This window comes from Caloenas nicobarica, chromosome 3, assembly GCF_036013445.1.
Source record: "Caloenas nicobarica isolate bCalNic1 chromosome 3, bCalNic1.hap1, whole genome shotgun sequence".
NCBI lineage: Eukaryota > Metazoa > Chordata > Aves > Columbiformes > Columbidae > Caloenas > Caloenas nicobarica.
In genome coordinates this window covers 2269131-2281173 of record NC_088247.1, presented here as the reverse complement: position 1 = coordinate 2281173, position 12043 = coordinate 2269131, and positions in this window count along the sequence as shown.

Below are 12043 nucleotides of genomic sequence, written 5' to 3'. Positions count from 1 at the left end.
GTTCCCATCCAGCACCCCAAATCTCTGCCCATTCCCACCCAGCACCCCATACCACTGCCCATTCCCATCCAGCACCCCAAATCTCTGCCTGTTCCCATCCAGCACTCCAAATCTCTGCCCGTTCCCACCCAGCACCCCAAAGCTCTGCCCATTCCCAGGCAGCACCCCAAATATCTGCATGTTCTCATCCAGCACCCCAAATCTCTGCCCATTCCCACTCAGCACCCCAAATCTTTGCCCATTCCCCGGCAGCACCTCAAATCTCTGCCTGTTGCCATCCAGGACCCCAAATCTTCACCTGTTCCTACCCAGCACCCCAAGTTGCTGCCCATTCCTAGCCAGCACCTCAAATCTCTGCCCATTCCATCCAGCACCCAAAAAAGGTGCCTTAAAACACCTCGGAGAAAATAAGCGACATGAGACGCAGCGGTTTGGGGAGGAAGGGGCAGGCATTGGGGCACATCGACTTTTGGGGTGCAGCTCGTGGCTAGAGGTGCAAGATCTTGTGTATTAGACACACCTACAGAATAATAGATGGCTATAGAAATGTATAGGTATACTGTATATACCCCATGGGGGCTGCAGGAGGGACGAGGGGCCAGGGGGATCTCCGACTCTTTCTGTCCCATTTATTCCCCCAGGTATCTCCTCTCTGCTCAGGCTGCTTGGATGGGTAATTAAATGCTGCTCGGGTGGGTAATTAATACTGCTTAGGTGGGTGATTAATGCAGCTTTGTGGAAGGATTGACTAAATATTAATGAGACTCGGTGGCTGGCAGGAGATGTCACCACCCCGGGACACTGATGGAGGATCTCAGCGGTGGGATCCTACTCAGAGGCCAATAAATAATTCAGTAAAACCCCAGAGAAAAGGAATCCCAAAGGGGTAATGACCACAGTGGAGCGGGACCCTACACCCAGCCAGGGCTTGGCCACCCCAAAAATGGGGTTAAATCCCAAATATTACTCTGAAAGGGGGTCAACAGGAGGCCCAACGTGCTTTGGTCCACATTCCCCATTTGCAGTGGGCTCCTCTAATATAATTCCTGGGTTTTTTCCAACAGCAGAAGCCCCCAGAAAAGAACCACCGGCAACGATGGAGGAGAATTATTGAAGGAATCGGCAGAAAACCAGAAGCACAAGCAGCAGACGTGTGCGCGGCTCGAGCTCCAGCTTTGTCTCGTGGGTACGACCTGGCTTTCCGATGCCACCCTGTGCCTTTATGTGACATTTCAAATCCCACCAGTCACTCGCTCTGACTCAAAAAGCCTCTTTTTCAACCAAATTCCCCATCCCGTTGGCTCTGTTCGCGCTCCCGTTGCTTCCCGGGAGCAGGGATGTGACTCTGGGGACATCGATGTCCCTGTCCCAACCAAGGCTTGGCCAAATCTGGGGGCGAGGCTGCAGAAATGTCTCAAATCCAAGGGAATCCCACGTTTTCCTGCTGTGACGTGGTGTGTTTGCCAAGTCCTGTGTCTAGAGCAGCAGCGGCTGTTTCATACAACTGCTTAAATAAAGTCAAACCTTGGGGGTGTCCCCTGGGGCTGACCCAGGACCGGGACAGGGGGTCCCTCCCAGGAAATTTTGCCTGTAACTGATTTTTCTGGCACCGTTTCCTCCGGCTCCAGGTGGCGGCTCGGACACGGATAATCCGCCGTCCTCAAAGGGGCCGGTTGCTGCCGGGATGTCCGCGCAGGGATGGGATTTGCAGAGATTACGGAGGCTCAAAATGTTCCTCCAGGCTACAGAGCACCCCAATCTGGACAGACCCGCGATGGACAGACGGACAGGGCAGAGCGAAGCCACCGAGGCCACCAAGGAGCATCTTGTCTCCATCACCCACCGCTGGGGCGGCTCCAGGGGTACCCAGAGGGAGTGAGTTTAATCTTTTCCATTCGATTTCAATCAGCTCATCAGTGGTGGGCACGGACGGCGTGGCCGGCTAAGAGGCTTACGGCTATTATTCCCGGAGGATTAGCCTTTGGGATCGCAGCCGAGGGAGCGGGGCATACGTCGTGCCAATGATCGGACGTAAAACCGTCTCTGCCCCCGGTTATTTGGCAGCCAGCAAAGGCTGCTGTCAATTTATTTGCACAGCCCGGGGGGCCGTCTCCTTCCTGCTGCATGTCCAGCAAATCCCCCCACCAGCCTTAGGGGCACGGTGATCCCATATGGATCCTATAGGATGGGGGGGTACCCCCCCCAACAGCCTCGGTGGGACCGTACGGGGCGTGTGGCCACACTTACGTATTCGCACAGGTGCCCTTCTGTGTGTGCGGTACTAAAGGAGCAAAGCTTGACCCTAAAAAATGCTCAGGGGCAGAGGGGTCCTGTTCCAAAAGCTTCTTGTCCCCATTTTGCGCCCTGAAATAGTCTCTGGGGTACGTGGGCACGGAGGGAGTTGGATCACGATCCTGCATTGAAATCCTCCGTGGCAGGAAATTTTGGGGACGTCTCTGTGCTCCCTCCTCGTGGGTGCTTGTCTTACATGAACTGAGCTGCACCCAAAAGCACCCTCGGGTCCCTGGGTGTCGGGGAGATGCCCATTGGGGTGTCCCTGGTCCCCGGGTGTCGGGGAGACACCCGTCACCCACCTGTGCTTGTTGCTGTAGCTTGTCCGGCAGCGGGATTTCAGGATGCGTTGCTGCTGCCTTAAACACCGCCCTATATGTGCACAAAATAATTCCTTCCCTCCCATCCCTCCTGCAGGCCCTGCAAATACAGCGTGACAATGAAATAATCCCAAACATCCCGTATGAGGTTCCTCCCAGGGCTCAGGGAAGGGCTGGGGACACGGGAGTCCCCTCGCAGGGTCACCCATGGGATATTCCCGTGTCCCCCCCACCTCATGTCCCCCTGGGGCAGGACATGGAGCAGAGGAGGGGACCGCGTGGTCCAGGAGCCACCAGCCAAGATACAGAGCATCAAACAGCATAAAACCCCCTTTTGCAACCCAAGAAAACACCAAGTGTGATGTGATTTCCGCACATTTCACGTTTCTGTGGGTTTTGTGTTGTCCCTACAAACCCCAGACAGTTCTGGCATCTGCAGGATCCCAACTGCAACGGGATCGAGTGGTTCCCGTGGGGACACGGCTGTCACCCCTTCCTCACCGCCGTGCCCGTCTCCAGTCCCTGGGTGTTTCGGCCCCCGGCGCCACCACCCCGCTGTGACAATTGACCCCGTCCTGCCTGTCACCCAGCTGTGTCCCAGCCAAGGCCACTTGGGCCACCGACGCGCTCGTCACGGCGGCCCAGGGCTCGCACAGCGCACGGGGTGGCACTATTGCGTTAAAAATCCCAGCTGGCCTCGGGGGACGATGCCTTTTTGGGATCATTCCCCACAGCCCTCCAGGCCCCCAGGGTTTCCCCAGGGGCTCCCCAAACTCAGCGGCAGCCGGTGCTCAGCCTCACCGGGTTGAGACCTCACATTTCTCCAGGGGTTTTTCCTTTTCCGAGACAATGGAAGAGTTTCTGTCCTGGGATTCGGGTGGAAAAGCCTCAGTGGGTCCTGCCAAACTGCCCCGAGTGGCAGCAGCTCAAGGGACAGTGTGGGACGTGGCCCACACCCAGGACCTTGTGCAGGGCTAATGTCACGGCTTCTCCCATAACACCCTCCCGTAACCTGCCCAGTTTGGTCCTACAAAGCCGTTTACAGCACTCAGCAACTTTGCAAGCCCAGGCTCATTGTCTTTGCTCTAAGCAGGCAAGATCTTGAGCTGCCTCAAGTTCCCACGCCTGTTACCATGAGCAGCCACCCCCAGGAGCATCCCTCTCTCCTCGGGAGCATCCCTGTGAGCATCCCTGCATCCCCACAAACATCCCTCCCTCCATGTACATGTCCCTCCACCCCTACAGGCATCCCTTCGTTCCTGTGGGCATCCATCCCTCCTCATGAGCATCCCTCCATCCCCGCAAACATCCCTCTCTTGCCATGAGCATCAGTTCCTCCCTGCGGGCATCCATCCCTCCCTCCCCGTGAGCATCCATTCCTCCCCAGGGGCATCCCACCATCCCTCCATCCTCATGAGGGTCCCTCCGTCTCTGCACAGGAAAGCATCCATCCTTGGAGCAGATTGCTCCAAGAGCTCTTTTCCAAGGTCCCCCAATTCCCCACTGTCCCAGGAGGGAGGAATCACAGAATATTTTTGGTTGGAAAAGCCCCTCAAGATCTTTGAGTCCAATTGTTACCCCAGCCCTGGCACTGCCCCATGTCCCTGAGAACCTCATGTCCGTCTGTCCAACCCCTCCAGGGATGGTGACTCCAGCACTGCCCTGGGCAGCCTGTTCCAATGCCCCACAGCCCTTTGGGGAAGAAATTGTTCCCCACATCCAACCTCAACCTCCCCTGGCGCAACTTGAGGCCGTTTCCTCTGCTCCTGGCGCTTGTTCCTGGGGAGCAGAGCCCGACCCCCCCTGGCTCCAAGCTCCTTTCAGGCAGGTCAGAGATCAGAAGGTCTCCCCTCAGCTCCTGTTCTCCAGCTGAACCCCCAGCTCCCTCAGCCGCTCCCATCACCCTTGTGCTCCAGCCCCTTCCCCAGCTCCGTTCCTTTCTCTCAACTCGCTCCAGCACCTCAAGGGGTGTCATGAGGGCCCAGAACTGCCCCCAGGGTTGGAGGTTTGGCCTCCCCATTCCCAGCACAGGCCGGTCACTGCCCTGGGCCTGCTGGCCACACCAGTGCTGGTACCAGCCAGGATGCTGGTGGCCTCTTGGCCACCTGGGCACACGCTGGCTCCTGTTCAGCCGCTGCCACCAACACCCCCAGGTCCTTTTCCACCGGACACTTTCAGCCGCTCTTCCCTGAGCGTTCATGGGGTTGTTGTGACCCAAGTGCAGGACGCGGCACTTGGCCTTGTTGAACCTCAGACAACCGGCCTCAGCCCATCGATCCAGCCGGTCCAGATCCCTCTGTATGGCCATCCCGCCCTCCAGCAGATCGACACTCCCACCTAACTCGGTGTTGTCTGGAAAGGCCCTTAAGGCTGTTTTGTGCCTGGGGAAACAGCGCACAGAGGAGCAAATGTTTCAGACCGAGCTCTGCTCACAGCAGGAGCAGAGGAGGATGAGGCTGATGCCGGGGTTGGGTTGTGCTCAGCCTCAGCCCTGGTGTCCGTCACACGAGTTGGTGGGATGGTCCAGCTCTTTGCCTGTTCCCGTACTGCCCATGATCCAACTAATTTGATCAGTGCAAAGCCCCAGAGGGTCTGGGGCGGCATTGGGAGTTTGATTTATTGCTGCTCAAGGGGGGAACGGTGATGGCTTGTGACAGCCCCCGGTGCTGCCGCAGCCGCAGGGCTCCTCACTCCTGGGCTTTAAACAAAACCACAAAAGTTTCGGTCCTGCCGGTCACAGCTTTTCCACCAGCAGCTGCTCCATGTTTTCCCCCCGTTATCCCGATCCCACACCCTGTGGGATGTGGGGGACACCCCTGGGGACACAGGTCACCGCTGCGCCTCCCACCGCTGCACAAAGACGGATCAAAACCCCTCCCCAGCAGCTTGGAGGGAGAAATGTCCCCCTGGAACAGGTTGAGGGGTCACTCACACTGAGTGATGGGGAGACCTGGGGTTTTGGGGGGCTCTGGGGGTCACCCAGCACCTGTTAATGGCCGCAAAGCTCAGCACCTCTTCGTTGCATCACTGATAATTTATCGCAGCCCCAGAGGCCGCTGCGGCGAGGCCGTCACTCCAATTAGCGCTGTTGCCCTTCACCCTGCTCATGGGCTAACGAGCTCTGGCACGATTCAGGGATTTTGCTCACAGTTAAAGGCACCCAAAGACCATCATTAACCCTTCATCTGCCGCGGTGCGCCCAAGCTCCGCTGCCGCCATGGTCAGGTCCCCCCGGGGGAACTCCAGGAGATTTCTGGACAACCAAGTCCTTCAGGATTGTATTTGGGGAGAAACTTTTCAAGGTCAAAAAAAGATTTGAAATATAAAGATGGCTTCTTGTTTTCATTGGGGTCCAAACACTCGGTCAGTCCCAGATTTTATTGCTTCTCCACCAACTGGCACATCGCCGGCCCCGGTCCCTCCGTGCATCGGTGCCACCGTCCCCAAGGGCCTGGCAGCACCTTGGGGTTCAGCGACCACCGTGAAAGCCCCAAACCCCCCCCAAGCAAGAGAGAACCTGCACAAAGAGCCGCTTCCCTCCCCCAGACGTTAAAAATTAGGAGCGAGTTTGGCTTTTGTCTAATCCCACTTTCCGCGGCCAAGCAGATGTTTCACCTCTTCTGGCAGGGGCTGAGCTTTATCTGACAGCCGCGTTTCCACGGAGAGATCAGAGGGCTTGGAGCTGTGTCGGGGCTCGTCACTCCTGACGGATTCCAGGTGGGATTTGTAGCTGGATTATGTTGCAATTCAGGGCCTTAGGGGATTTTTTTCAGCGCATTCTCCCAAAGGCAGGAACCCTCCGCACCAACGCCGGGCCAACAAACACGAGAAGCAGTGGAGGAAACGTCTACGCCAGGCAAGACGGATTGTAAAAGCCCACAGGAAGAAAACAAAGGATGTTTTCTATACTACAAGACAAAACAGTAAGAAATAAAATCAATATTTGAAGCTCTAAGAGCCAAAAATATGTCCTCAGCCGGTGCCCAGAAGGAGCAGAACAGGCTGCTCCGAGGTGGAGCTGGAGCTTTGCTGGGTTTGCCTTTTTCTCCAGAAATAAAGATATTTCACACTTTTTAAAAAACCCCAACCTGTTGTTGGAAAGACAAGCTTGGTTTAAACCAAAAGATGAAACAGCAGCCACCTGAGGAGGCTCCTTCTCTTTCCACTTCGGCTGCCGAGGTGTCTCCAGGTCTCGTTTGAAACCTTCAGGGTTAGAAATGCCTTTTGGGGGTTAAATAATTATTACAGTGAGCTCTGAGACACAGAATCCTGTTTTCTGGGATGGCCGCAAAGCTGCGAGGAGTCTGACAGGACCCTGCACCTTCCTCATCCTCATGTGGCTGGTGCAGATCGACGTGAAACCATCATCATTTTTCTGATGAAACCAACATAACCCCCAAAGGACAATATAGTCATCAAACCCCCAAAAAATCAGAAATCGGGGAGAAAGGTGATTGGGGAGAAAAAAAAGAAGGCAGCAGCCTAATGCTGGGAGCTAGAAATGCAGAATTAAAGCACCCGAATGGAGCGTTTTGCTGGATTTTTGCCTTGCACACCGCCTGCCCTCGGGAGACATCCCGGCCACCCAGGAAACTTTTTCCAAGCCGGTGGCAACACAAAGGCATCAAAACATACCCAAGAGCCGCAGGGGGAACTGCGGAGGCGATGGGATAAATGGGGAGCGAAGCAAAGGGTCTGGGCAAAGGGGGTTTAATAAAACAGAAGAGCAAAGGGATGAGGGAGGAGAAATGGGGCGAAGCCCTCGGAGGTGTCGCCGTGGGATGGAGGGGGAGCGGGAGATGCCGGCGGGAGCGGGATGTGGGTGTTGGGAACAGGCACCGAAACCGGAGGCTGAATATCAATCAAAGGCGCTCGAGTATTATCCTAAAAACCAGTCGGACCGGTAGCAAAGCACGTCTGAAACGTGGATCTCAGCACACGGTCATGTTGGAGGGTCCGTGGCTTTGTCCCGCTGCGCGGGAGCAGCTCCGAGCTGGCGATAGTGCCTGAAGAAAATGAGTTTTTTAAAAAGATCCTTCTATTTCTACCCATTTTGATTCAACCTTTTGTTATCAAGGATTTCCTGGAGATTTTACTTTCTTTGGGATTTGTGAGTAGCCGGATGCTCTTCTGCCTTCAAACTGGCGAAGAAATGGCAAAGAGGGCACTGGTCGGCAGAGCTGAGGGGCAAAGCTGGACCCAAAACAGCAAACAGGGTCCGAAGGTGCATCAGGAACGCGACAGCAACTAAAATTCGCTGCCCTTAATCTCAGCGTGGGCACAAACGGGGCTCTGGGCTGCCTCAAGTTCTGCCATGTCTCCTCTTCCATTTGCTCTTTCTTATTTCATACTCGTCCCCTGTTCCTCACCTGCAAGTCATCTAAAACATCTTTAAACCTTGTTTCCGTGCATCCCAAGGGCTGAGTGCTCTCCGGATGACTACGATCTCCCCCTAAAACCCTTCATCCCCTCCATGAACCCCTTTGGGTCCTGCTAACGCAGCGCAAAAGTGAGGAGATAAGTGATGCGAGCTCCGATTCCTCATCCCTGATGGTTTTAGCTCTAGTGAGAAACCCCCCGGCTGCCCCAAGCTGATCAATTCATCAGCTGCTCAAGTTGCGCCAGGGGAGGTTGAGGTTGGATTTAGGAACAATTTCTTCCCCCAAGGGCTGTGGGGCATTGGAACAGGCTGCCCAGGGCAGTGCTGGAGTCACCATCCCTGGAGGGGTTGGACAGACGGACATGAGGTTCTCAGGACATGGGGCAGCGCCAGGGGTGGCGAACGGTTGGACTCGATGATCCTGAGGGTCTTTTCCAACCAAAACGATTCTGTGATTCTGATTCGGAGCCAACACACTCACAAACCAGAACAGCAGCAGCTGAAATTCAGGGAAGAAGGAGGAGAAGGGCTGTTGTCCTTACGGCAGGACGGGCAGCGGCCTTTTCAGTGTCCCCAAACCAGCTCTGAGAGTCCCCAGCGCTCGGTAGCCGCAGGCTCGGTAGCCACAGCCCTACCTGTTTTTTCCCTGGAAGGAGTTTTCCGTGGCCGCTGTCTCCGCACCGAGGGGCTCTTCAGGTGCTGCAGCTGCAGAATCTCCGGAGAGGCCGATGTTTCAGGATAAGCAGCTCTGCCGAGGACGCTGTGCCGGGACGCGCACACACCGGCTGATTTCACCGCTCCACATGGCCCTGCAAGAACCGTGTCTGAACCAGCACCTCCTAAAATGTCATCACTAAAATGAGTTATTTATCTTAACGAGACCCAAACCAGCACCGCGTGTTAAAACAGCACCATCTGCGGTTATTAAAACTACATATTTTATCGCCAGCCGTGCGAGACAGAACGCACGGCTTTCCAAACCGCGTATCAGCCCGATTGCTAGACAGCTACTTAAAAAAAAAATAAGTCACCCTGGTTTTGGGTTTGATTTGGCAATAAAAAACCCAGCACAAAGCCCCAGACACCCCTGGTACTGCTGCTCCCAAACCCGGCCGCCGTTCCTCAGCTCACTCGTCTTTTTGCTCGCAGAACGCCGGTGGTTTCAGCGGCCTCTTGATTGTAAAAGTTTGGAACGAACCAGAGCCCCAAGTCTGCGGAGAGTTTGTGTTTGCTGGAAGGGTGCCCGGCATCCACGAGCGCAGACGTCAGGGGAAGATTAATCCTAGAAAAGCTTTCTTCAAATTCGGAGCGCCGCTAGCCAGAGTAAGATTTAATACTTAAATCTGAGCTACCGCTGATCCAGGTTTTAAAAGGAGGGGTGGAGTTGCACACATCGGAGAGGGTTTGAAAGCCTGTTGACGAAGAGACTGGGATTTTTCATTCGTTTTATTAAAAACTTTGGAAGGTCTAAAATGAAAATGTACACCCACTACAACAGAATCAGTTTGTACACTCACAGTTAAAGTGCTAAAAATTAAACGTTACAAAAGCGACACCGGACTAACTGTAAACAAGTCTACCAAGAGCCGAGTGCAAGTCGGGTCAGCGACGCTGGGGTATGACCCCACGTACAACACAAAAGCTTCTTCCTCTCTCATTCAGAAATGGATGAAATTATAAAATATACACGAGCGCGTCAAGGGGAAGCGCTGAAGAGGCGGCACCGAGTTCCCCAGCGCACGGACCCGACAGGCAAAACCCACATAAAACATCCCACCTCGGGGGAAAATAAATCCTGATCCGCGTATAAATGAAGTACATTGGGATGGGGTGAAATTTCACATTCAATTTGACATTCTGCTGTCCCCAGCTCCTCCAGCTCTTCTCAGGGTCTCCCAGACCCTTCCCAAGGGGTTTTCTCTCCCCTTCCTTGCTGGAACCATTTGGCTGCGGCTGGATTTCAGCTTCTATCTACAGCTTCTGTAGCAAAATTCAGGTCAAAGCGCTAAGAAAAGGGAGAGCGCTTGAGAGCAGATGAATTTACAACTAAACGTGGCTTTTTGCTGCTCTCGGGATTTTTACACTTCAAAAAGATGAGCAAGAGGCAGGTGGCTGCGCGTGGCCCTAAGAGCCTTTTCCATGAGACACGATCACATCTCTGATTCGTGATATTTCAATGAACGACGAGAGCTATGAAGGGATTAAGGACCAGCAAAAACTTGGGGGAGTCTGTTGTCAGTGGCAATCGGGGCCCCCGTCTGGATTCACCAGCCCCAGCTCTGCCCGGACAGGACAGCAAAGGTCTCGGAGAAAAGCCGCGTTGTGGATAAAACCAGAGATTTAGTTCCCTGGGAATACTGAGAATAAGAAGCCGGGGATTTTATAGGAAGCTTCAATATTGCAATATTGGAAGGCAGCATTTTGGGGCTTCAGTCATCGTACGTGTAGGATGGAGATACATGAACTTGCCGGGGGATGAGCTGGAGGAACTGGAGCTTTGTACAGCGAGAGGGTCAGACTGAGCAGTGTGGCCAAACAAAATGATTCTGTGATTCCGTTAATTCTGCGGAACATGAGCTCAGCTCCAGGTATGTCAGCTCAGCCCAAGCACAAAGCAACCGGAACATTTCGGCAACTGCGGAACCGCCGTCCTGGGCGGGGGTTTAAGCTCCGGGGGAATTTAAAGACTGGCACAGGTCCCAGAAACCAGGCACCGGAGCTCTCGGCGGTACCAGGTAGGAAAACACCCCAAAAATGTGCCCTGGTACCCCTGTGGAGATGGCGCTGGGCTGCATTGGAACTCAGACACGCTTCAGAGACCTCGAGCATGTGGATTCAGGAGGTGAAGCTCTGTGAGTGCCCCGACCGGGGAACCCTACACGTGAAACCTGAAACGGTCGTCGGTAAAGGGCTTTGAACTCCCAGGATGGAATGTTTTGCAGAGAGAGCGACGTGCTAATTCAGGCGTTGGAGATAAAAGGGAGGGTTTGGGGTTACAGGGGCATAAAACCCAGCAAGAATTTGAGTTTTACGTTTTAATCACCTCTCTGGGGTGATGGGAGCCTGTCCCTCATGTACAGGACACATGGGCTAGGAACAGATCAGATATTCCCATCTGGAAGCAATACGGGGACTAAACCTCACAAATTAACAAACTCGCAAGCAGGATACATTTCAAACTTCCATCATCATTCCCCTCTCTGACAAGTTAAAGCATTGGCTACAATTAAAAAAAAAGTACTGGAAATTGAGCCAAGAAGATCAACGTAAACACTTGAGCTTATTTAGTTCAGTTCCAGCATTCAGGAAAACTACCCAGCGCCTTCCGCAGATCCAGATTCCTAAAACTATCATCCCTTGGAAGCAGCAAGTTACTCAGTAGAAGCTGAACTGGAAAATAAAAACGGGTTTTTCACCTTTGTGGCTTATGGGGATTATAGTTGTGCCAGTTTAAGTCACTCTAAAGATTTTTCATGCCCCTCTGCTCTCAAAGAGGGGATCTGGTGGACCTGGACGGTTGTCACTGTGGACGTGTCCCTGCAGTCATCCCCTGGGGCTGTTTGCTGAGCAGAGTTTGCTCTGCCCCGGGGCGGTGGGATCAGCAACATCCTCACCTGGATTTACAATAAAGCAAGCGCCGAGTTGTCGCTAAACTTCCTTATCCCACGTTGGGTTTGGTTTGTGCTTCTCCTCTGGAGCAGAAGCCTGGTGGAAGCAAGCAGGACAATTTACGGTAAATATATTTCTAAGACACGGTGAACTCCCAGGGCGAGCTTTGATTTCAAAGAGCACACGGTTACGTGCTTTGCTGTTGTGTCATCGGCTCCCATTAAAATGAGGAATCGCAGTGCAGCTCCGCTTGTGCTGTTCGCCAAAGCCTCTGACGTTCGCACCTCGGGTTTTTCCCCGTTCCTGCTCTTGAGGTGGTGCCAATAAAGGCTTTTCAACACGCCTCAAACAGGTCAAAAAGGGAATTATGTCAGGACAATGCAAAAATAACTATTCATTAGCAGGGATCTGTAGTAATTACTGAGGTAGGTTTCAATGCAAT